A 26,707-nucleotide genomic window follows, 5' to 3' on the forward strand; every position below is an offset into this window, starting at 1 on the left:
TTTTCTTGAACGTGATTTACGTAAGAGAAATTTTTCTTGAACGTGATTTACATAAGAGAAATTTTTCTTGAACCTGATTTACGTAAGAGAAATTTTTCTTGAACCTAATTTACATAAGAAAAATTTTTCTTGAACCTGATTTACGTAAGAGAAATTTTTCTTGAACCCGTATTTACGTAAGAGAAATTTTTCTTGAACCTGTTTTACATAAGAAAAATTTTTCTTGAACCTGTTTTACATAAGAAAAATTTTTCTTGAACCTGATTTACATAAGAGAAATGTTTCTTGAACTTGATTTACATAAAAGAAATTTTTCTTGAACCTAATTTACATAAGAGAAATGTTTCTTGAACCTGATTTACATAAGAGAAATGTTTCTTGAACCTAATTTACATACGAGAAATTTTTCTTGAACCTGATTTGCATAAGGGAAATGTTACTTGAACCTAATTTACATAAGAGAAATTTTTCTTGAACCTAATTTACATAAGAGAAATGTTTCTTGAACCTGATTTGCATAAGGGAAATGTTACTTGAACCTAATTTACATAAGAGAAATGTTTCTTGAACCTGATTTGCATAAGAGAAATGTTACTTGAACCTAATTTACATAAGAGAAATGTTTCTTGAACCTGATTTGCATAAGCAAAATTTTTCTTGAACCTGATTTGCATAAGCAAAATTTTTCTGGCTAAAGAAATTTATATTTGGGTTAATCATAGGCAGTAGTTGCTCATTTGTTTGCGAAAGACGCCAACATTTTTTTTATCAAATGGATGATCATGCTTATTGTTATTCCTATCATACGGCTTTTTAATGTGTGCGTTGCTGATACTTGGTATCTGATTTAGTGTTTCACACACGAATATTACAGGTAGTACTTTTGTAACATAAATTCCTGCTCACATCAAAGCTGCGCGAATTTGTTGGTAGGAAATGCAGGAATGCCTACGGCGTGCAGTTCTGATTCATCAGTCACATTCTCGTTACAATTTAGATTGTCTTAGCTTTTAGATGCTAACACATCGAACATTTTGTAAAAGTTTTAGTTTTGCGCCTAACATGCCGATGTAATTTTTAGAATCCATTCGACAGATTAATGTGTCGAGAGAAAACCTTTCTTACTACACTTAATATAATCGAACTCGGACGAGTTTTATAACATTCCTCTCGACGTAATTCTTTTTTAGAGGATATGTGTTCATAACAACAACTTCGGAGAAAAATGATTTGGGGATGAGTTTTCTCTTAATATGAAGGAAAATATTTTTATTTTACTCAACTTGCAATTGAGAAGGGAGTTTTCTGAAAAAAAGATTTTCCTTAAAGAAGATGAACAAAACTAGAGCGGGGATGTGAGCTTCCTTATGGTATTTCATTTAGCCGTTCGAGTCAGTAAGGGTCTAGTATACTTTTAACATCAGCAGATTTTTTTTTAATTGCTTAAACAGCCCTGTCGGCATTCCCCGATATGGTCGCCTCAGTCAACAAACAATAAACTTCATGAGCAAAGTTTCTTTCTAGATCTACCCTTATCTGGAATTTTAATCTCATACGAAAATGTCTCTTTTCTTTTCGTTCTTAATTCTTATCCTCATCTGCTACGATATGTTACATTGCATCGGTCGTTTAGAATAAAATAACAAAGCTTGCTTTCTAAAGAAATATGTGAAAGCAATATAAATTCAATATCCCAATTCTCAGAGAAAAACACCAGATAGGCGAAAGGACATAATTTCGTATATAACGACAACCAAATCTATTTGACATAAGTAAAATTCAGCAAACCATAAAATTACATTTACATTATACCAGTAAGCTTACACAGCAGTGCTCGTGTATGCTATAGAAAATAACAGGACACACGTCCAGTGTTGCGCGGGAAAATAAAAGAACCCAACATCAATATTAAATTTCATAAGTTAAATCGAAAGCTCTTAAATTTATAAGTAACTAGTAGGAAACGTTAATTGGCGTTGCCCGGTGGAAGTATGTCCCTCCCCCTCGTAAGACGTTAAACTACAGTTTTAGTTACCCAAGCCCCCAACCTCCTCAAGAACAACTTTCGGAATAAACATCCCAACCAACTCATGTTAAGAACGGCTTTCAGAATGGATATCTCATCCTCCCCGTGTTAAGAACGGCTATCAGAATAGAGAACCAATTTTGTGCGAGGGGATTGTCAAAATATTTACCCCGAATTTAACCTTGATAATCGTTGTTAGGATACCCACCCGCAAATACTATAAACCAACAAAAAAGTTGGAAGTGCCAGTGTCGGGTCAGATAGAATTAGATTTGTTCTTTGCGCGCGAACAAATTTGGCGGCCGCTTATTTAAAGTGCATAATACAGGTCTTTATATCTCGAAAACTATTTGTATCTGCCAAATATAAATGAGATTTTCTTAATCAGCATAGATAAAAAAACTGCAAAAGTCGTCATTTTAAAGAAAAGTGTGGAGGTGGAGTTAAGGCAAACATTTTCCTATAAAAAAAACTTAAACAAAGATAATGTATGTGAAGCATCGATAAAGAGCCCGTAAAAGAGAATTAAAAATACGCCACAAAAAATTCAATTTGTTTAAAATAAAATCTAACGGCTATCAGAATATGCGCTCCGTTTGTGAAAGGGGTTGTCAAAGTATTTGCCCAAATTTAACCTTGATAATCGTTGTCAGGACATCCCCCCCACAAATGTTATACACTAACAACAATAAAAAAATGAGGGGGGTAGTGTATAAGAAAGCAACAACAAAAAAAAATAGCATCGTGTAAGGTTCACTAAGCTGCTCTGAAATCGAAAAATAAATAATGCTAACCGTACGTATTTTTTTTTCAGGGTTTGTTTTTGTTTGGGGGAATAGTGGCGTTTTGTTAATGTGTGCATAGGAAAGTGTAAGGCTATCAGTATTTAATTTTCTTTTTATGAGCGGTTATGATGTTTGCATTTGGTTTATTTTTTTTAAATGATTGTCTCTTGTAGAGAGTGTCGCCATATTTGAAAAGTTCAGGGGCGTTCGTTTATGTATTAAGAGGTAGATTCCGAAATAATCATTATCAGCTCTCAGCCATGGACGGAATTTAAGAAGGGAGAATTTATTATTTTTGAATCGGGAAATGGAAAGATTATTTTTTATTTTTTTTTCACAAGGTAGTCACCACTTATCAAGGCCTGGAAGCCAATCGGGGATAATGGTTATTGCGTGTACAGTATGTTAGTATTGGAGATTTGATAAAGTGTCTTACTTAAGGGGGCGGTTCATCAGGAATTTGTTTATATTGGACTTGAAGATATCCAGGTTGTAGTCAGGTGGGAAAAAGCCAACCGGAATAGAGTTCCACAGGCGTGCACTTCTAAGAATCATGGAATCTACGTTTTGATTTTGGCACAGATAAGGAACGGGGGAAATTTTTGACAGTGGTTTCAGCTAGACGGGTGTTTATCGTGAAAGATTGTCGAGGGGCGACCAGAGATTGGAGTTCAGACGAGCACCTGTTATGGTAGTAACGATAAAACAAAAACAGGCTCGCAACGTCTCTGTGGGAGAGAAGTTGCAGGGAAGAGAAAAAGGCATTACTCACTAGGTCACGAAGTCTATTTTGTTCTCTGTCAAGGCAGGATAGGTTGTTTTTAGCAGCTCCTGCCCAGATGTGGCAGCAGTACTCCATCATTGGACGTACTTGGCTTTTATCTGGATAGAGAATTGCATCAGCAGTGAGATATCTTCTGGATAGGTAGAAGGATCCTACCATTTTTCCAGCGACCTTGGCGACTGACTTTCATTTCAGGTTAGGAGTAAAGGTCAAGCTTATCAAAACATGGAGCTTCTCCCAGATGAGAGCCATCCTTTTCAGTTGATGCCAGATGGAGATCAGAGCGTTGATGATGTAAAGATAGGAGCTTGGTTTTAGATGCATTAAAAGTAACCAGCCACGTCTTCCCCCACTGTACCACGTGCTCAAAATCAGAGAAGAGAGAATCAGAGAGAACTTTGTCATTTACGGCCTTTGATGTGTTGCCATAGATGGTAGTGTTATCAGCATAGATGTCAACGAATGATTTAAGTATGTGTTTTGGGAGATCCTTGATGTATATCAGAAAGAGAGTTGGGCCCAGGATGGACCCAAGAGGGACTCCAGCATTAATATTGAGGACCTCTGATTTCTGCCCATCAACCACTACTCTTATGAGCCTATCAGAGAGAAATGATTTAATGATTGAGAAAACATTTCCAGTTATACCCTAGCTGGAAATCTTGTGAAATAGGCCCTTATGCCATACCTTATCGAAGGCCTTGGATATGTCAAGAGCAATTGTCCTAGAGAGGAAGCCTTTGTTGAGAGATTTGCTAATCCTATGGGATATAACTGTTAGCATATCTGCTGTAGATCTAGCAGAACGGAAACCATATTGCATGTCACTAAGAAGGTTATTTCTGCTGAGGCGGTTGACTACTTCTCTATTTAATATGGATTCCAGCAGCTTACTCATGAAAGACAGGAGACTTATTGGTCTGTACCGAGAGGGAGATGACTCTCGTATCACCTGAGTTCTTAAATACAGGGCATACTGATGAGGTTTTCCAGGGTGTTGGTAAGCACTTCTCTTTTAAGCAACGCTTAAACAGTTTTGTAAGTATGGGGGTAAGTTCTGGTTGAAGCTTTTTCAGCACAATGATTGGAATGCCGTCAGGGCCAGTTGCTTTACTGGAATCAAGGTTCTTGATTAGCTTGGCGACATCACGCACAGATATTTGTATGTTGCAGAGCGTGTTGTCCGTTATAGGAGGAAATACGGAGAGTTTATGGCATTCGTCGCATAGAGTAGAATTAGCTGCAAAGTTCTTGGCAAATAGTTTGGCCTTGTCTGACGCTGACGAGATGACTTCAGGTCCATTGATGATGGTTGGGATAGAACGAACACTTCTGTCAGGATCCTGTTTGCTATTTGCCAAAACTGGTGGGAACCAAACCGCTGCTCAGCTATTTGGATTTAACCAAGTGAGCATATAGCTCTCTTGCATTTTTTATTACTTTTCTGCGTGGTTGCTGGCAGTCATGAAAGCAGCTTTAGTCTCAGTGCATCTATTACGTTGGTAGCGATGGAAAAAGTGATTTCTGTGTGCGATGGTAGCAGCACATTCTGGGGAGAACCATGGCTGGCTGTTAGGTTTTTGTTAGAAATTTTTGGATGGTATAAATCGGTCTATGCCTACAATTAGCCATTTAGTCAAGTCTGGAATGCAGGGGAAGATCAGATATAAGTGTACGGAAGCTATCCCAATCAGCCGTAGAGTATGAGTTTAAAATCCAGTTACGAATGGTGCAAGCACAATATCTGCAGGATGTGTATATTTCTTCCTGGTCTTGATTGGGGGTGGTAAGAGGACTTAATATTTAGGGGGGATAGAAACTACTTCCTCGAAAGATGCTGCGATTGTGATGTTGTCACATCTAGAATGCAATGTAGAATTTTATTATAACGACTAAATGTGTCTAAAATGGCCTTCTAAAGTTACATAAGATAGTGACTAATAATCTACACATAATGAATCTGTATGAGTCATCTATTGCTTTACACCTACGATATTTTGGTCCAGAGGGCAATTTCTGCAATCAAAATATTATATATGGAGATAAAAGTCTAAGAGTAGGGAATTCAATGCCCGTTAATTTAGTAAACACACTTTTGTAGTGAACGCGTGAACTTGTATAATAAATATCTCTCCACTCACTGTATCTCTCTATATATAAAGTAGTAGCGTTCATGTGTGTCTGTGTGTACAACTCTCCTACATCCCACACCACTGGACCGATCATGACCAAACCTGGCATGATGATGGTCCCCTACATAGGGATGGCGCACACTATTTTTCAAGGTAAAAGTCAAGGTCATAGCCTATGTATATATACTCTCCTACAGCCCTCATCACTGGACCGATCATGATCAAACCTGACATGATGATGATCTCAGACCTAGGGATGGTGCACACTAATTTTCAAGGGCAATGTCACAGGTTAAGGTCGGGACTTTACTATACGCTCAGGTATTTTTGCTATTATACGTATATATATATATATATATATATATATATATATATATATATATATATATATATATATATGTAAGCAGAACTTTTTTCTCTTAAGCATATTTCATTAAATAAAATGGACGTTTTTTGTCTATTAATTCTGTTTTTGACCCTTTCCAACTTCCGAATAATCGTTTTCACTTCTAACAAGAACTGGCTTATATAATCGGCATATTTATCGTAAGTCCGAGTACTTTCGCATGCTTCTGGATTTATCGTCAGGGATAGGTTTATCTAACTGGTTTGGGACAATATATATATATATATATATATATATATATATATATATATATATATATATATATATATATATATAATGTCCCCCTTCGATACGTAGACACAAAAGATGGCCAACATCCGGGCTTGTACAGGATTATAAGTCGGCATTTGGTGGACATTTTTTGCAGCGTCAAATATGTACTGGAGGATACACAGATGAAACTTTCTCTATCTTACAAAGAGCACGCTACCAAAAATTCACTTGAAAATTCTCGAGGCGGTATCTATTAAATTGCGCCAACCGTCTATGTGTAAACGGAAAGAACATGCCCATAATTTGTACCTCATGGGCGTTCTATGAAAAATTTTTTCTTCTCCTTTCTCCCATACAAATGGTTTTCCTACCCTTGCTAATAATTTAAGGTCTTTTAACCACGTTTGTAAAAGATGTTTTCCCTCGTTTCCGACGTTCATTTTAAAAAGTGTCGACCGGAAGACGTCTTGATAATGTTTTTTCTACCCCAGCCCTTATTTACCCCCTTTTGTCTAATTAATGATTTTAAACATTGAATTTGAGCTTAGAAGAAAAAAAGAAGAAAAGAAAAAAATTTAAGTGTATTTTGGTTTCGTTTCTTTGTAAAATTTTTATTCTTTAATAATATATGGTTAAAACTATAAAAAAATCCTTAACATTTAATAATGGCAATACGCCCAGTATTATCTAAATCTTACATATATATATATATATATATATATATATATATATATATATATATATATATATATATATATATATATATATATAATATAATATAAAGCTGAACGTCTGTGTGTGTGCCCGGTCACGAATAGGCTCCTATACGGTTAACTATTATAGAAAACTGATCACATATAATGATAGAAGATTATCGAGACACATGAATGGGTATGTTTGATCTGGCATAATAATGATTCATTAACATTGTGCCGTCTGCGTACGCGCCTGGTCCACAAAGTATGGAAATAAAAAATTAAAAAAAAGTTTACAAGTGTTTTTGATATAGATGTACATAATAATACTTTGATAAGTATGTTTTACTTAAATAGGGATGGTATAATAAAATTGTGGGGTCTGCGTTTGCGCCTGGCCTCCATAGAATGAAAATAGGCACGAACTTTGATAAAGACTTTTCATATTTATCTGCGTAAGTATACTTTGATAATTATGTTTCAGTTTGAAGAAATATGGTATAATAAAATTATGGGGTGTTCGTTCACGCCTGGCCTCCATAGAATGGAAATATGACACAGAGTTTAACAAGGATTTTAAATATAGATCCACAGAATATTGTGGTAAGTGTTTCAGTGTGAACAGATATGGTATAATAAATTATGGGGTTTATCCATTTTATTTTTACTTTGATCATATTTTGCTTAGGTTTTGATACCCCCAAATTCGAAGCTATCTCTTTACAACCCTTCCTTTTCATAACCTATGATACTAAATAAATCAGAATCCATTTTCTGTAGGCTGTTTTTGAACCGAGTCAACGGCAGATAATTTTGCTAGTATATATATATATATATATATATATATATATATATATATATATATATATATATATATATATATATATATATATCGGAAAATAGAATAACTCTGTCGTGTTCAATCAGACGTGCTTAAATCATGAGGTGTATATATATATATATATATATATATATATATATATAGAGAGAGAGAGAGAGAGAGAGAGAGAGAGAGAGAGACGAGTCAATAAACTGGTGTAGTTAATTGTCAAATTAAGAATATTACATATTCAAAAATACTGCAGGTACTACATAAGCTCAGTATTTGAATATATCTGGTTAAACAGAGCCATTATATTATAAATTGAAATTAATAAATGACAAAAGGATTTTATTGATTCTAAGTTGTCTCTTCGTCAGCACCGGTTTCAAACACTATAAATAGAAGTCGAACAAATAAATCGACATTAATCATTAAATATATAGTTTTAATACAGCGTTAATAATTTAAATTAATTTTCTTCGGAATTAACAAGATATTATAGTAAGTTTCTTTTATTTAAAACATTTAGTTGTTTTGGACAATGGAACTCTCCTTGGTTTAATTCCTTTGTAATAGAATCTTTTTTTATTTATGTAACTTTAATCCTTATCTCATTATATATTCTTATAACTTGCTCCTCTTAATCTATCTGTTTATAGTTGTTTTTTTTTAGTTAACTTTATTCACCCCCCCTCTCTTTCTCTGTTGTGTCCAATGGTTAGGACTACCGACTGTCAACTCGACGGCTGTAGGCTCGATCCACGGATGGGGAAAGGTGTATATCTAGCCGCACTGATAGGCTGTGATACAACCAAACAGCACTGTATGTAGATGACAAATGAAAAGTCCCCCTCCTCTCTTTGGGTTGAGCACTTTGTAAATATATTTTCACCCGACGCGTATTTAAGCAATTAAGCAAAGCCCACTATTAATTTGTTTGTAAAGAAACGTATGGTTTGAGCACTGTAAGCAACGAGAGGGTGTGGATTTAATACACACTCGAGGAGAAATATTTACGCCACTGATTCGCGGTCCGATGGTTAGATTAGAACTGCCGACTGTCAACTCGATGGTTGTAGGTTCGATCTACGGTTGGAGAAAGGTATATGTCTAGCCGCACTGATGAGTTATGATATCACGAAACAGTACTGTATGTGGATGAAATATATATATATATATATATATATATATATATATATATATATATATATATATATACACACGCAAGGCTGACGAACTCTCACGAGAATGAAACGCGTAATATTCTGTGTAGCTTAATCCATATATATATCTTTTCATAACTTACTACCTAGCTCTACCTATGTATTGAGCACTGTTGAAGTAATAGTAATTTACGCATAAAATTATATCTATATATATTAATTTATGTGAGTAAATACAGTAGGTAGTCATATATATATATATATATATATATATATATATATATATATATATATATATATATATATATATATTAAAATAATCGATTTTGTCCGAATTAAGCAAACTGCGTACTTGTTGAACTTCGTAAAATAATTGTATGAATACGAATAAAGAAATACATGTTATTTTACGAGATGGCATTTAACAGTTATTGAGCATATTTTTGTGTGGGAGGATAAATATATATATAAAAAAAAGAAAAGAATTTAGTATGAAAATAATTTCTTGTAGTTGTAAAAATGAATGACAAAAGACATTTTAAATGTATATTAACCTATTCTGGGCATCGAAAATATCACTTTAAGTTATAATTTCTAAGAAGAAAATATTAAAATGTATAAAACATTTAATTGTGAAAACTTGAAAGCTGCAGAGAAAGTAAAAACAGTTCTCATACGATTTAGGTCAATTTATTACAATTTAATTTGTTTGTAATTTATCTTAAATGAATAATTATTTCAACAGTATTATATAAAAAATATTATCAGCGGTATACAAATACAGAATAAGATGTAAAATATTTTCATTGTTGTCTAACGTAAATTTTGACATGTGCATTTTCATTTGAAATTCTTTTACTCATATAAATTTCACATAAATTTGTCGAAAAAAAAAATGGATTTATTCTTTGCTTCCTGACGTACTAACCTTCTCCATTGATAAAATGGACAAATTTTTACAATTATACTTTTTTGGCATTCTGCAAGCGAAAAGAAAATATAGCTAGCGTTTAAAATGTATGTATGCAAATAAAAGTAACACTTGCATTTTCTTTGGAAGATAACTGCAATTTATCTGTTTAAGAGTCCGACTTAACATAGGAAGGATTCAGTATGCAGGATTAATGGATACACGATAGGCACGAAAGGCCGTTTATAATATTACGCGAAAACAATAGTTTAATTAGGTTTAGGCCCTTATTTAGGATTCAGATTCGAAGACTGAATCACCAACGTATGGGCTTAGACGTTCTGGCTCTCTGGTGTTATGATATTAATCGTTCGAATCTTCTGGATTTTTTTCTTCTAAAGTATCAAAAGGTAATATATTATCAGTGCCACAACCGGACATATTTATATAAAGTTCACATAAAACAGAAGACATATTTATATAGAGTTCACATAAAACAGAGGACATATTTATATAGAGTTTATATAAAACAGCGGACATATTTATATAAAGTTCACATAAAACAACGGACATATTTATATAGAGTTCACATAAAACAACGGACATATTTATATAGAGTTCACACAAAACAACGAACATATTTATATAGAGTTCACACAAAACAGCAGACATATTTATATAGAGTTTATATAAAATAGCAGACATATTTATATAGACTTTATATAAAACAGAGGACATATTTATATAGAGTTAATATAAAGAGAGGAAATATTTATAAAGAATTCATATCAAACAGCGGACATATTTATATAGAGTTTATATAAAACAGCGGACATATTTATATAAAGTTCACATAAAACAGAGGACATTTTTATATAAAGTTCATATAAAACAGCGAACATATTTATATAGAGTTCCCATAAAACAGCGGACATATTTATATAGAGTTCACATAAAACAGCGGACATATTTATATAGAGTTCACAAAAAACAGCGGACATATTTATATAGAGTTCACATAAAGCAGTAGACATATTTATATAGAGTTCACATAAAATAGCAGACATATTTATATAAAGTTCACATAAAAGAGCGGACATATTTATATAGAGTTCACATAAAACAGCGGACATATTTATATAAAGTTCACATAAAACAGCGGACATATTTATATAGAGTTCATATTAAACAGAGGATATATTTATATAGAGTTCACATAAAACAGAGGACCTATTTATGTAGAGTTCCCATCAAACAGCGGACATATTTATATATAGTTCATATTAAACAGAGGACATATTTATATAGAGTTCATATTAAACAGAGGATATATTTATATAGAGTTCCCATAAAACAGCGGACCTATTTATATAGAGTTCCCATAAAACAGCGGACATATTTATATAGAGTTCATATTAAACAGAGGATATATTTATATATAGTTCATATACAAAAGGGGACATATTTATATAGAGTTCCCATAAAACAGCGGACATATTTATATAGAGTTCATATTAAACAGAGGATATATTTATATAGAGTTCATATTAAACAGAGGACATATTTATATAGAGTTCCCATAAAACAGCGGACCTATTTATATAGAGTTCCCATAAAACAGCGGACATATTTATATAGAGTTCATATAAAACAGAGGATATATTTATATATAGTTCATATACAAAAGGGGACATATTTATATAGAGTTCCCATAAAACAGAGGACATATTTATATAGAGTTCTCATAAAACGGAGAACATATTTATATAGAGTTCATATTAAACAGAGGATATATTTATATAGAGTTCCCATAAAACAGCGGACATATTTATATGGAGTTCATATTAAACAGAGGATATATTTATATATAGTTCATATACAAAAAGGGACATATTTGTATAGAGTTCCCATAAAACAGAGGACATATTTTTATAGAGTTCATATTAAACAGAGGATATATTTATATATAGTTCATATACAAAAGGGGACATATTTATATAGAGTTCCCATAAAACAGAGGACATATTTATATAGAGTCCATATTAAACAGAGGATATATTTATATATAGTTCATATACAAAAGGGGACATATTTATATAGAGTTCACATAAAACAGAGGACATATTTATATAGAGTTCCCATAAAACAGAGAACATATTTATATAGAGTTCATATTAAACAGAGGATATATTTATATAGAGTTCATATAAAACAGCGAACATATTTATATAGAGTTCATATAAAGCAGAGGACATATTTATATAGAGTTCATATAAAACAGCGAACATATTTATATAGAGTTAACATAAAACAGAGGACATATTTATATAGAATTCATATAAAACAGAGGACATATTTATATAGAGTTTATATAAATCAGAGGACATATTTATATAGAATTCATATAAAACAGAGGACATATTTATATAGAGTTTATATAAAACAGAGGACATATTTATATAGAATTAACATAAATCAGAGGACATATTTATATATAGTTTATATAAATCAGAGGACATATTTATATAGAATTCATATAAAACAGAGGACATATTTATATAGAGTTTATATAAATCAGAGGACATATTTATATAGAATTAACATAAATCAGAGGACATATCTATATAGAGTTTATATAAATCAGAGGACATATTTATATAGAATTCATATAAAACAGAGGACATATTTATATAGAGTTTATATAAATCAGAGGACATATTTATATAGAGTTTATATAAAACAGCAGACATATTTATATAGAATTCATATAAAACAGCGAACATATTTATACAGAGTTAACATAAAACAGAGGACATATTTATATAGAATTAATATAAAACAGCGAACATATTTATATAGAATTCATATTAAACAGAGGACATATTTATATTGAATTCATAGAAATCAGAGGACATATTTATATAGAATTAACATAAATCAGAGAACATATTTATATAGAGTTCATATACAAACAGGGACATATTTATATAGAGTTCACATAAATCAGAGGACATATTTATAAAGAATTTACATAAATCAGAGGACATATTTATAAAGAGTTCACATAAAACAGAGGACATATTTATATAGAATTCATATAAAACAGACGATATATTTATATAGAATTTACATAAATCAGAGGACATATTTATATAAAGTTAACATAAAACAGAGGATATATTTATATAAAGTTCATATAAAACGGCGAACATATTTATATAGAGTTCACATAAAACAGCGGACATATTTATATAGAGTTCCCATAAAACAGCGGACATATTTATATAGAGTTCACATAAAACAGCGGACATATTTATATAGAGTTCACATAAAACAGTAGACATATTTATATAGAGTTCACATAAAATAGCAGACATATTTATATAAAGTTCACATAAAACAGCGGACATATTTATGTAGAGTTCACATAAAACAGCGGACATATTTATATAAAGTTCACATAAAACAGCGGACATATTTATATAAAGTTCACATAAAACAGCGGACATATTTATATAGAGTTCATATTAAACAGAGGATATATTTATATAGAGTTCACATAAAACAGAGGACCTATTTATGTAGAGTTTCCATAAAACAGCGGACATATTTATATAGAGTTTATATTAAACAGAGGACATATTTATATAGAGTTCATATTAAACAGAGGATATATTTATATAGAGTTCACATAAAACAGCGGACCTATTTATGTAGAGTTCCCATCAAACAGCGGACATATTTATATAGAGTTCATATTAAACAGAGGACATATTTATATAGAGTTCATATTAAACAGAGGATATATTTATATAGAGTTCCCATAAAACAGCGGACCTATTTATATAGAGTTCCCATAAAACAGCGGACATATTTATATAGAGTTCATATAAAACAGAGGATATATTTATATATAGTTCATATACAAAAGGGGACATATTTATATAGAGTTCCCATAAAACAGAGGACATATTTATATAGAGTTCTCATAAAACAGAGAACATATTTATATAGAGTTCATATTAAACAGAGGATATATTTATATAGAGTTCCCATAAAACAGCGGACATATTTATATAGAGTTCATATTAAACAGAGGATATATTTATATATAGTTCATATACAAAAGGGGACATATTTATATAGAGTTCCCATAAAACAGAGGACATATTTTTATAGAGTTCATATTAAACAGAGGATATATTTATATATAGTTCATATACAAAAGGGGACATATTTATATAGAGTTCCCATAAAACAGAGGACATATTTATATAGAGTCCATATTAAACAGAGGATATATTTATATATAGTTCATATACAAAAGGGGACATATTTATATAGAGTTCACATAAAACAGAGGACATATTTATATAGAGTTCCCATAAAACAGAGAACATATTTATATAGAGTTCATATTAAACAGAGGATATATTTATATAGAGTTCCCATAAAACAGCGGACATATTTATATAGAGTTCATATTAAACAGAGGATATATTTATATATAGTTCATATACAAAAGGGGACATATTTATATTGAGTTCCCATAAAACAGAGGACATATTTATATAGAGTTCCCATAAAACAGAGAACATATTTATATAGAGTTCATATTAAACAGAGGATAAATTGATATAGAGTTCATATACAAAAAGGGACATATTTATATACAGTTCCCATAAAACAGAGGACATATTTATATAGAGTTCCCATAAAACAGAGAACATATTTATATAGAGTTCATATTAAACAGAGGATATATTTATATAGAGTTCATATAAAACAGCGAACATATTTATATAGAGTTCATATAAAGCAGAGGACATATTTATATAGAGTTCCCATAAAACAGAGGACATATTTATATAGAGTTCTCATAAAACAGAGAACATATTTATATAGAGTTCATATTAAACAGAGGATATATTTATATAGAGTTCCCATAAAACAGCGGACATATTTATATAGAGTTCATATTAAACAGAGGATATATTTATATATAGTTCATATACAAAAGGGGACATATTTATATAGAGTTCCCATAAAACAGAGGACATATTTTTATAGAGTTCATATTAAACAGAGGATATATTTATATATAGTTCATATACAAAAGGGGACATATTTATATAGAGTTCCCATAAAACAGAGGACATATTTATATAGAGTCCATATTAAACAGAGGATATATTTATATATAGTTCATATACAAAAGGGGACATATTTATATAGAGTTCACATAAAACAGAGGACATATTTATATAGAGTTCCCATAAAACAGAGAACATATTTATATAGAGTTCATATTAAACAGAGGATATATTTATATAGAGTTCATATACAAAAGGGGACATATTTATATAGAGTTCCCATAAAACAGAGGACATATTTATATAGAGTTCCCATAAAACAGAGAACATATTTATATAGAGTTCATATTAAACAGAGGATATATTTATATAGAGTTCATATAAAACAGCGAACATATTTATATAGAGTTCATATAAAGCAGAGGACATATTTATATAGAGTTCCCATAAAACAGAGAACATATTTATATAGAGTTCATATTAAACAGAGGACATATTTATATAGAGTTCATATACAAACGGGGGCATATTTATTTGGAGTTCCCATAAAACAGAGGACATATTTATATAGAGTTCCCATAAAACAGAGGACATATTTATATAGATTTCCCATAAAACAGAGGACATATTTATATAGAGTTCATATTAAACAGGATATATTTATATAGAGTTCATATAAAACAGCGAACATATTTATATAGAATTCATATTAAACAGAGGACATATTTATATTGAATTCATAGAAATCAGAGGACATATTTATATAGAATTAACATAAATCAGAGGACATATTTATATAGAGTTCATATACAAACGGGGACATATTTATATAGAGTTAACATAAAACAGAGGACATATTTATATAGAATTTACATAAATCAGAGGACATATTTATATAGAGTTCACATAAAACAGAGGACATATTTATATAGAATTCATATAAAACAGAGGACATATTTATATAGAGTTCACATAAAACAGACGACATATTTATATAGAGTTAACATAAAACAGCGGACATATTTATAAAGAGTCCACATAAAACAGCGGACATATTTATATAGAGTTCCCATAAAACAGAGGACATATGTATATAGGGTTCACATAAAACAGAGGACATATTTATATAGAATTCATATAAATTACCGATACGAAACCCCTGCACTCGAGACTTTTAATTTCCGCCCATTAGAGTGTCGAACAAAAGCATGATATGAGTTGATTCCGGTGCTTACTCTGTCCCCTACAAGTCACATTTACCATAGCGAACGTGTATTCGTTTTTTTTTCTTTTCATTTTTAAGTTTCCGACAAAACTTCGTATTTGGAATGTAAAGAATCTCTCATGCGCGGTATCGCAGTTGTTGCGAAAATTTAGATATGACAATTAAAGCACATAATAATAAAATACTGAATAAAAACAATGTAAACAACAACAAAATAAACAATAAAAAAGTAAACGCCATGACAAAAATAAAACTAACACTAGCAGAAATAATAATAATAATAATAATAATAATAATAATAATAATAATAATAATAATAATAATAATAACATCAAACCAACCCCGGACAAGAACAACCATACTATAAATAAAAATACTAATAACGAACAAGATAAATGAAACTGTAGACACCGCACACTTTGCCCAGTTCAAAATAAATGTCTAACAAAAAGCGTAGTTTATCAAGCAACACTATTTGCGAAAGAAAACCCGAATAGCAAGAAATATTACGTAGGCATGACTTCCTTAGATTTCAAAACCCGATACTATGACCACAAAAGTACATACAACAATAAAAAAAATACCGTATAAAAACAACACTAGCGAATAAATACTGGGAACTCAAAGAAAGCGGACATTTGCCAGTAGTCGAATGGAAAATAATAAGACAAGCTACCACGTGTAGGCATCTAGACGACCCATGTAGATTATGACTTCATGAAAAATTTGGTATCCTGTACTTTAAAGAACCCCAGCATCTATTAAACTGTAGAAGAGAAATAGCAAATAACTGTGTTCACAAAATAAAATTTACTCTAGGCTAGCGATACAAAATAATTTTAAAACTAAAAAAAAAACAATAGAAAATAAACAAATAAATAAATCAAATAAACATGAATATACATAAACGATCACACATATATGTATGCATATATATATGTATATATATGTGCATATATGTATGTACACATATGTATATTTATATATAAACTAACAAAAAAATGTCTGCCTAAAACCACTAACCTAGTTTTAAAACAGATCCTTTCTTCGATAAAATGCATGCCCATTGGCTGATAGGAAGGGGCGCGGTGGATACTAGAAAGCTGATTGGCTAACTAAATCCTCAATAGAAGAGGACCATATAAAAACGATAAACAACCACAGAATTCGCGCATAAGCCTGAGGAATCCTAGAGTGGATGAAACGTCGAATTATTAGTGTAGCTTAATCGCCATATATATTTTATAAATTACTAACTAGCTCTACCTACGTATTGAGCACTTTTGAAGTAAATACTTAAAGTTTACGCATAAATCTATACTTTCGTATATTAATTTTATGTGAGTAAATGAAGTAGTTATATATATATATATATATATATATATATATATATATATATATATATATTATGAAGAATCTATTAATGGTAATTATTATTCAGCCCAAGCGCTCGATTTCACTTTAATATCGCGGGGCCCGCATTCGCGGCGAACACACACACACACACACACACACACACACACACACACACACACACACACACACACACACACACACACACACACACACACACACACACACATATCAGCCCCAATCATCACATTTCTACCTCCAAATTTTACAGTGGAAATCGTATAAGATGGTTTAAATTCTGTTTCTTTTTTTTATCCATACACTGGTGCACATGTTTCTTCCGAAAAGCTCGATTTTTATTTCATCTGATGAAATAGCTTTGTTTCAGAATTCACCCGATTCCATTGATTTTTATAAACAAATTTCAAACGATATTTATGTTTAGGACTCAACAATGGAGTCTTTCTCGGTGATCTAGAATCCAGGCCTGGACGAGTCAATGATCTCTATATTGTGCCCTTGCTTAATTCAATACCTGCATCCTTCACATCCTTCTAAATTTCTGAACAAGTCAGAAATGTTTTTTCTTCACGTTTCAAGAAATGTAATAACCAGTAACACCATTTAATTTACGTGTCCGACCACTTCTTAGATTTTTAGCATTACCATCCGTTATCTTTCACTTGCTCACGACAGGCCCAACTGTACTCACCACCAAATTTAGTTATGAAGCTATTTTCCTGTATCCCTTTCCATCTTTATGCCGTGTTATGATTTTCTGGCGCATATCATTTATCAGTTTCTTTATTTTAACCATTTTAAAAGAGTAATGATAAAGGGCAACCTGCGCAGTGTCTGAGAACGATTATCAACTGACATGTAATTAGCCGGAACCCTGGGGTGCCTTCTGATTGGTTGAAATTAAGAATGAAATTTCTGATTGGTTGAAATATTATAACAAGTTGAAATGACTGCTGAAGAATGGAATTTGACAGTGTGATAAATACTTATGCATATGGGTATTTGATTTTTTCAATAAATATTTGTCAACGAAGTATATCATCATTTTAGTATTATTTTTTTAGATAGATAGTATTATCTCGTTAAAAGATTAAGTGTTAATTTCATTAAAATTAACTTGATTTTTCTTGAGAAATACGAAAAAAAAAACAACGTACCAAATAATTTTGCTACTCACTATATATATATATATATATATATATATATATATATATATATATATATATATATATATAATATTTGCTACTCACTATATATAGATATGACAGAAAAGAATAGACACTAAGATATATATTTTTTCTAAGATTAATATATGTGTATTTATATTTACAGATAAGAATAGTGCTGAAATAACTTAAAGTATCTCATTAAAATTATATCGAACAACATTAAAGCATGTCATGAATCAAAGGAGCATCAGACTTATCAGTATTTCTGCAATGACGAATTGTTGGTCAACATGAAGGTGGTCTTAGTCAACGCAAAATAGTAGGAAATCTTTCAATACTCCTTTCTACTGTTAATAGAGTAATCGTGCAATTCACAAGGGAGGACAAAGAAGTGGAAGTGTATGAGTATCGAGGCTTCCTCAGTAAGAGTTTTACTTAAAAAGACTTCAGCCAATGATGAAACATGGGGGTTGCTTAGTTATGGTATGGGGCACAATTTGGAGTGATTGCCGGTCAGGCCTGGTAGAGTGCGAAGGAAACATCCATTCTGCTAAATATTTTTCAATATTACCTGAAGGATTCCTACCAATATTCTCAAGTGGTAAGATGAACAAAGTTAACTTCCTATTTATGGAAGACAGAGCTCCTTGTCACTCTGCTAGGGCGATACGACACTGGTTGAGCCAAAATTGGATTAATAAATATCCATAGCCAAGTCAGCCCCCGGATATGAACCTGATTGAAAACCTTTGGGGCATATTAGGTTGGAACCTTCGCAAAAAGAAAAAGAAGCCATCTTCTAAGCCTGAACTTTTATTATTATTGCGCCAGACTTGCCAATAAATTCCTCAAGATGATATTTGTCAACTGATCGATGCCATGCCTAGAAGGATCCTAGCATTAAAAACAGTAAAGGAAATGTCAATAAAGTATTAATTATTAAATTTGTAACCATTTATTTTTTAATTTTTTCTATAAATTATATGTTTATTGTAATAAACTGTTTCTATGGGTGTTTATTCTGTCATGTCTGTATGTGTATATGTTGTCACATACTGAGAATTTCTTAAAAATAAGAATTCTTTAGCTAAATCTTGAAATTTAAATTTTCATTTAGGGAAAAGATGCATGTTTGCTCATCTTTAGCAAGATATCCGATTACCCCAAAGTAACAATCATTATTTAACGGATAAAAAAATTACTCTAAAACACAAACCCTTTCGTTTATAAAAGAACGTGTCTCATCTCTAAGCATTTAAAATATTTCCTTGTCCTTTAGACCAACTTTTGGAAAATGTTTTTAACACTTTCACACGAAAAGAAACAGAGCATCGTAAGGGACATGATACATTTTCTAAAAAAATATGCATATGTGAACCGCTTTCTAAAAAGACCTTCCTTAGTAATATCAAAACGTCATCACTGGAAAATCCATATATGGTGAGTATCACTTGACTGTCACGTGACGGGAAATCAGTAGACTTCCCTGACGTTGCTCGTATATCCAGATGTCGGAAAATAAATTGACAAAGAAAAAGATATCTGTTAATTCATTTTCTGACACCTTAATAACGTCAGAGGCAACGTTAGATAAGCCAGAAAATCGTTTGCGTTAAAGAATAACCTTTCAAAACAAAAACATTTTCCATCATCATCAGCACAGACAAGCTGCATATCTTTCAGCCAAAGATTCAAGCCGAGATTTGAGAAATATTTATGCCGAAATCACCATTCACTGAAATGTACATATACGAAAATCATTTTATCTCCTTGATGGAAAGAAACATCAATTTCCGAATCCACCACCGAAATATTTCCCTTAAAGTTAAGTAACTTTGGACTTGCTTCTACGTCCCTAAAAATTTTTTACATCCATTTCAAGACATTTTATTTCCCGTGCACATGCTATATTTAAGAACTCATTCCCCATTATAACCGTTTCTTATCTTCAACCATGGTCTCATTCAGATTCATATTTTTAGATTTTTGCAATTTTGCAATCTTTTAAAAACTATCAAATTTATCTTTTTTACTTCAACATTATTTGTTTGTCACCTATTGTTTTTATTGCGTTCGTTTCGTTCACATCTCCAGCTAATAAATCACATTTTGTGTCACTGTTGTTCCTTCAGCGTGCTATGTTTGTTATTATCTTTTATGAAACCCAAAACGGAGTTCAAGAATGGATAATCATTTTCTTTTACATTTCCATTATTCCTATTTGAATCCCGGAAAACACTTTTAACTACTAACTTGTAACGTTTGTGCTCCCATTGTCTCTCTGCGTGCACGAGTGCTTCTAACTTCCATTGTTTTCATACTGCGTCTTTTAAACAGGTGGATCTCCTTACATGCAAATTATAATAAACATATATTTCCGACACCAATCACATGCTTTAAACGCATTACAATATCTATTAGGTTGGTGCAAAAATAATGTTTTTTGACGTTCAACTTCAAAAGATCATAACTCCTTTCATAATAAACTTTATTAATCGAAATAAGAACCATTAGCACCGACACATTTTTGCCAGCAAGAAACAAGTTTATTTATCTCATTAGTATAGAAATCCTGAGTTCTGGAAGCGATGAAATCACTGAAGGCCGATTCGACACCATCTCGGCTTTTGAAGCATTTTTCGCGAAGGAAGTTGTCAACATGCGTGAAAAAGTGATAATCGGTGGGCGAGAGATCCGGTGAATATGGCGGATGAGGCAGTCTTGTAGCTCAATTCGTTCAGCTTCTGCAAGGTCAGTTGAGCAACATGCGGGCGAGCGTTTTCATGGAAAAGAATGGGTCCCTTCATATTGACCAATCTCGGGCACATACCTTGGAGCGTCTGGTGCAATTTGTCGACAGTACTTCTCCGCCGTAATCGTTTCGCCCGGAATCAAAAAGCTGTGATGGATGAGACCAATCGCAGACCACCAGACAGTCATCATAAACTTTTTTGATGCAATTTTTACTTCGGGAAGTGTTGTGGAGCGTCTCCGGCATCCAATCATTGTGCTGAACGTCGCCGGTTCTTCACTTCTCACCACACGTTACAATTTGCTCGAAAAATGGGTTGGTTTTGTTGCGCAGAAGGAGCGTAGAAGACACCTCAAACGACGATTTTTTTGATTATCGTTCAATTCATGCGCACCCATTTATCCAACATTTTTGACTTCACTATTTGCTTTAAATGGCGAACGACTGTTGAGTGGTCGCCCCCGGGTTGAACATCAACTTCTCGTGTGATTTTGCGAGGACTGTCTTCAATGAAGGCTTTTAAATATTCGTTATCAACCGCAGTCGGTCGGCCATGACCGTCTTCATCTTCGAGGCTCTCGTCACCATTGCGAAATTTCTTGAACAACCGTTGTGCCACACGTTCGTTAGTGGTTCCTGGGCCAAACGCATCATTGATATCACAAACTGTCTCGACAGATTTTTGGCCTAGTTTGAACTGGAACAAGAAAATCATGCAGATTTGAATTTTGTCTATGCTGTCGAAAAGCCTGCAAAAAATGAATGAAGAGATTGAGAACAGTAACGAATAACACGATTCGATAGAGCGGAAAACACGCTTCAAAATGTTATATAACATGGCTATGTATATCAATGAATTAATTCAGAAATCATATATAGTAATATTAGTAACATAGTGAGAAAACGATATTGTTTTTGCACCAACCTAATATATATATATATATATATATATATATATATATATATATATATGGCAATTGTTGGGGACGACAATAGCGTATGCGTGACAATGATAATAATAATAAAAAAAAATAATAAAAATAATCCGGGTTGTGGCTCGTAAGGTCCCTGGGTTCCAAATTAACAGCAGAACACAGGGGAGGGGTTTTCTCCTGTTCAGAACTCGTGTATAGAAAGATAAACAGAACAAGCATGCGAGAGAGACAACGCAAAACGAATAAAGTGTAAATATAAAAATAGATATTTATTTAACAGCAAATGATGTGGGAAAATATTATAAAACAAAAAAAAGAAGAATAGTGAGATGTAAATAAGGGTAAGGAGATCTAGCTTATGTCAAACGAACAAAGAAAAAACAGTTTCATTTAACATAAAAAAATTTAAAAAAAACAGTGTGCAAAAGAAAGTTCAACTTACACGATCGGCGCGTGACATGAAGGGGGTAATCCAGATTAAAGTTCGATGAAACAATAGAATATCAGTCTTGTTGGACGAGTCGGTGCAATACTGCAATACCGTCTTCGGGTATTTCGGCAGTGACCGGAGAATGTTTAATATCCAAGTTTGTGACGAGTAGCATTTATTCCTGGCTTCATTTTCAACAGATGAGGAATTTCTTTTCCTTATTCTTCTGTTCGACCCATTCCTGTTTTCTTTCTCTTTCTCCTTCGCATTTGAGTTTGCTAACCGACCTTAACGACAGCCGCTGGTCTAGGTCTATCAGAATTTTTGTAGGAATTTTTGACACCCCTAACACGAAACTGCGAATAAAATATAAAAAACTCGTAATTTCTCTTTAAAAAGTGGGTTGTTTATTGTCTTTATGGATTATACTTCCAAAATAAACTATTAAAGTTGTTTTAAAAGTAATAGAAATATTTTTTTTATTTTTTAAAAAACAGTAATGAATTCTACGAACTCAATATTTTTCAATTTTTAAACTTTAAAAATCTATCAAATTTTTTCTATTGATTCTATTTTTACGATATTTTCAGTGTCAATGTGAAATTTTATGCTATTTCCAATAAACTGAATATAATATTTTAGACAAACGTTTTTTTTTAATTCACGCCCCCCCCCATTTTCAAGTGTCTATTAAAAAGTAAATAATTAATTTACTCACCAAAGTCTTATATATCACAAATTGAAGAAAAAAGGTCAATAAATAATATATTCAAATTAAAAAAAAATAGTGTTTTTTTAGAAATTTACCTGTAAAGTCCGAAGTTTAAAACCTTTTTTTTTTTTTAAAAAAACACGTTGTTTTTTTTTTTTGTTTTTTTTTTTTTAAATATTAATGAAACCTTGATCCTTGCTCTTTTAATTGAAAAAAAATTAGGGCTTGAATTACATTTTTCGAGGAGTTATAAGCTTGGAAAGACGGGGTGGAATTATTCACTATTTTTCACGAAACTTTTGACACACCTACCGCTGGTCAACTAACTTTTTCTTGCTGAAACGAAATGTGGCTAGGGGAGGAACCCCTTTGCAAGCAGCGATGGGCCTTTCGCTTCCCCTCATCATAAAACCACTTTACAATTTCCAACCAAAACGGATCTGATGAAATATTTCCTTGCACACTGTGATCTAAAATAGACTCGATGAAATGATTCCTTCTGGGTGTTCGTTCGGAAGATGGGGCCTCTCACACACTGTTATTCTAAAGATGAAAATGCTGAAACATTTTCCTATGCTCGTTTGGAGAAGGGCCTTAAATAGTTTTTAATATTATAGCTTCTTTTACCTATATGTAACAATATATATATATATATATATATATATATATATATATATATATATATATATATATATATATATATATATATATATATATCCTCTCCTTCTTTCTCCCAGTTCTTTTCTATCTTTCCCATTTTTTCCTTTTATTATTGGTTCTTCTTTAATGATTTCCATCTATTTCATAATGGCCTATATTTTATTTTACTATTACCTACATATATACTACCCTTCCGATTTACCCTTATATGTCGTATCTTCTTTTAATTATTTTTTATCATATTATCCTATTCCTTCATTCTCATTTCATGTCATTAAGCCAGTTTTTGTATATTTGCAATTTGTATAATACTGCATATTCCCTCTTTCTGATGAGAAGTGTTTAGCTTCGAAATGCCATGGCATAAAAAGATTTTTTCTTAATTTTCCCGTACTTTTCCTTATTGCTCTGATGATATAATAAAGTTGCATATAACTTTTATTCCTCATCTTTCATTTAATGTGTGTGTGTGTGTGTGTGTGTGTGTGTGTGTGTGTGTGTGTGTGTGTGTGTGTGTGTGTGTGAAAAGAGGATTGACGAATCTTTGATATAATATTGGCGCGTTCGGAAATTTTTGATTACGTTTTGACCAGGAGAACACATAAATCATAATACTTAACTTTTTCTTCGAAACTAGTTTTAACAAACAATAAATTTCTCCTGCCAATATTAAACTATTCAAAATTTTATTCGATTATTGAAGGTTAACAGCGTAAACATATTTCAACCAACTTTGTTTTGTACCAGTAATTGATTATGGAAAATGGTTTGGCGTAGTGGTTACAAGTCAGGACTGTTGGTTTAGCATGTTAAGTTCGAGTTCTGTCTGCACTCTAGATTGCTTTCAGTTGACTCCATATATTCTCCCAGGATTAAATGATAATACAGACTACTAGTGGGGTTGTGCAACTAGTATAGGAGAAGGAAAACTCGGAAATAATACCAGTCTTACTATATGCATCCAGGCATTGTTTTCAGTTGTACTGAATTTTCTTTGACACTGGACACAAGCAATGCTGCACTTCTTGGAGGTGCGGTTCACGCACAACCCCTGATTCACAGTAAACGTACCACGTAAGCACGATTATAGAGACTATCCATTGTTTCTTAGAATAATCAATTAAAATGATCGACTTTTATCATATTGTAACCGTTCGGCATTCAAAAGTAATTCCATTAAAGGTAATTTTCCCGCATATATTCTAATGGTAAGCAAGTCACGTATTATGGTTCATCTGTGTTTCTAAAGCAGATAAATATATGAATTTTCATATGCGCCTCTATTGTATCAAAGAACAGAGTAAAAGTGGTAAAAAGACTATGACAAGGTATACATTTTTGTTTGCTTTGTCAGGAAAAGTAAAAATAGCAGGAGCAGCAGTAATGGCGTAGCACCTGTCACCCGGCCATGTTTTCCAGTTGGGAAAGGCCTACTCGGGGATTATCAATGACATGTTCGATGCACAACATATTTGATCAAAAATCGATACTTCTGTCCGATTGGATCGAAAATTGGTTAGCGATTTTGGTGGGTCGACCTAAATCTTCATAATTGTTCATGCAATTATTAATATTGAGGGTTTATTTATGGTTGTAGCTCATCACAATAATAATAATAATAAAAAAAAACGCTATACGAACAAAGTCATAAATATGAATGTTTACCGGACAAATGTTTACCGGACAAATGTTCATCGGACAAATTTTCATCGGACAAAAGCTCACCACACACAACGAAATATACAAATTACATATTGGATTCACATGTTTATAATCGCATATTAATAAATTTATATATAATGTGTATCTGTGTATGTATGCGTGCTTCTCGCTTTTACGTGATTTACACATCATTATTTTTTAATTACTATAAAATGCAATAGCAATTATAATCAGGTTCTTGTATTCTAATATTTTTAAATATTCTTATACCAAATTATCCTATATCTTATTTAGACATGAAAATTAGTTTAATTGATTAAAAAAAAAACTTTAATAAATATTCCACTTTTAACTCAGGTAAACTGGAAGCACACATAAATTAAAAAACAACAACAATAAAACACCGTTTTTCATAGCTGTGTGATTATAAGTACATTTTTAAATATGTAATGCATGAGAATATTCAGAGTAACATCCGAATCATATTCAAGTTACCTTTCTTGAATTATACTGGTGACGAGTGAGAATGACTCTTCAGTTTTGAAGTACGAGGAAAAAAAGGCTCGTACATGCATGGTGCGAGATTCGAATTTTTTTTTTCTGTTTCTCTTTCCGGTTTGGGCTGAAAGATGGCAGGAAGTCTTTTGTTCAACTTTACACTGTTTATATAGTTCGAAACCGCTAACTCGGTGCCGTTAGATTTAGCTTTTGGACAGAATAGCTACCCTGACACTACAAAATAAGTTGTATTCTATTTG

At 31.9% G+C, this 26,707-nt stretch overlaps 1 long non-coding RNA gene across 2 annotated transcripts in view; it reads left to right on the forward strand.

Moving 5' to 3' along the window:
- LOC145277866 (uncharacterized) overlaps positions 1 to 26,707 on the forward strand; it is a 157,099-nt gene that overhangs the window by 23,778 nt on the left and 106,614 nt on the right. The gene's annotated exons all lie outside the window — the stretch shown is intronic.

This window comes from Euprymna scolopes, chromosome 6 (assembly GCF_053919585.1).
Source record: "Euprymna scolopes isolate OS-2025 chromosome 6, ASM5391958v1, whole genome shotgun sequence".
NCBI lineage: Eukaryota > Metazoa > Mollusca > Cephalopoda > Sepiida > Sepiolidae > Euprymna > Euprymna scolopes.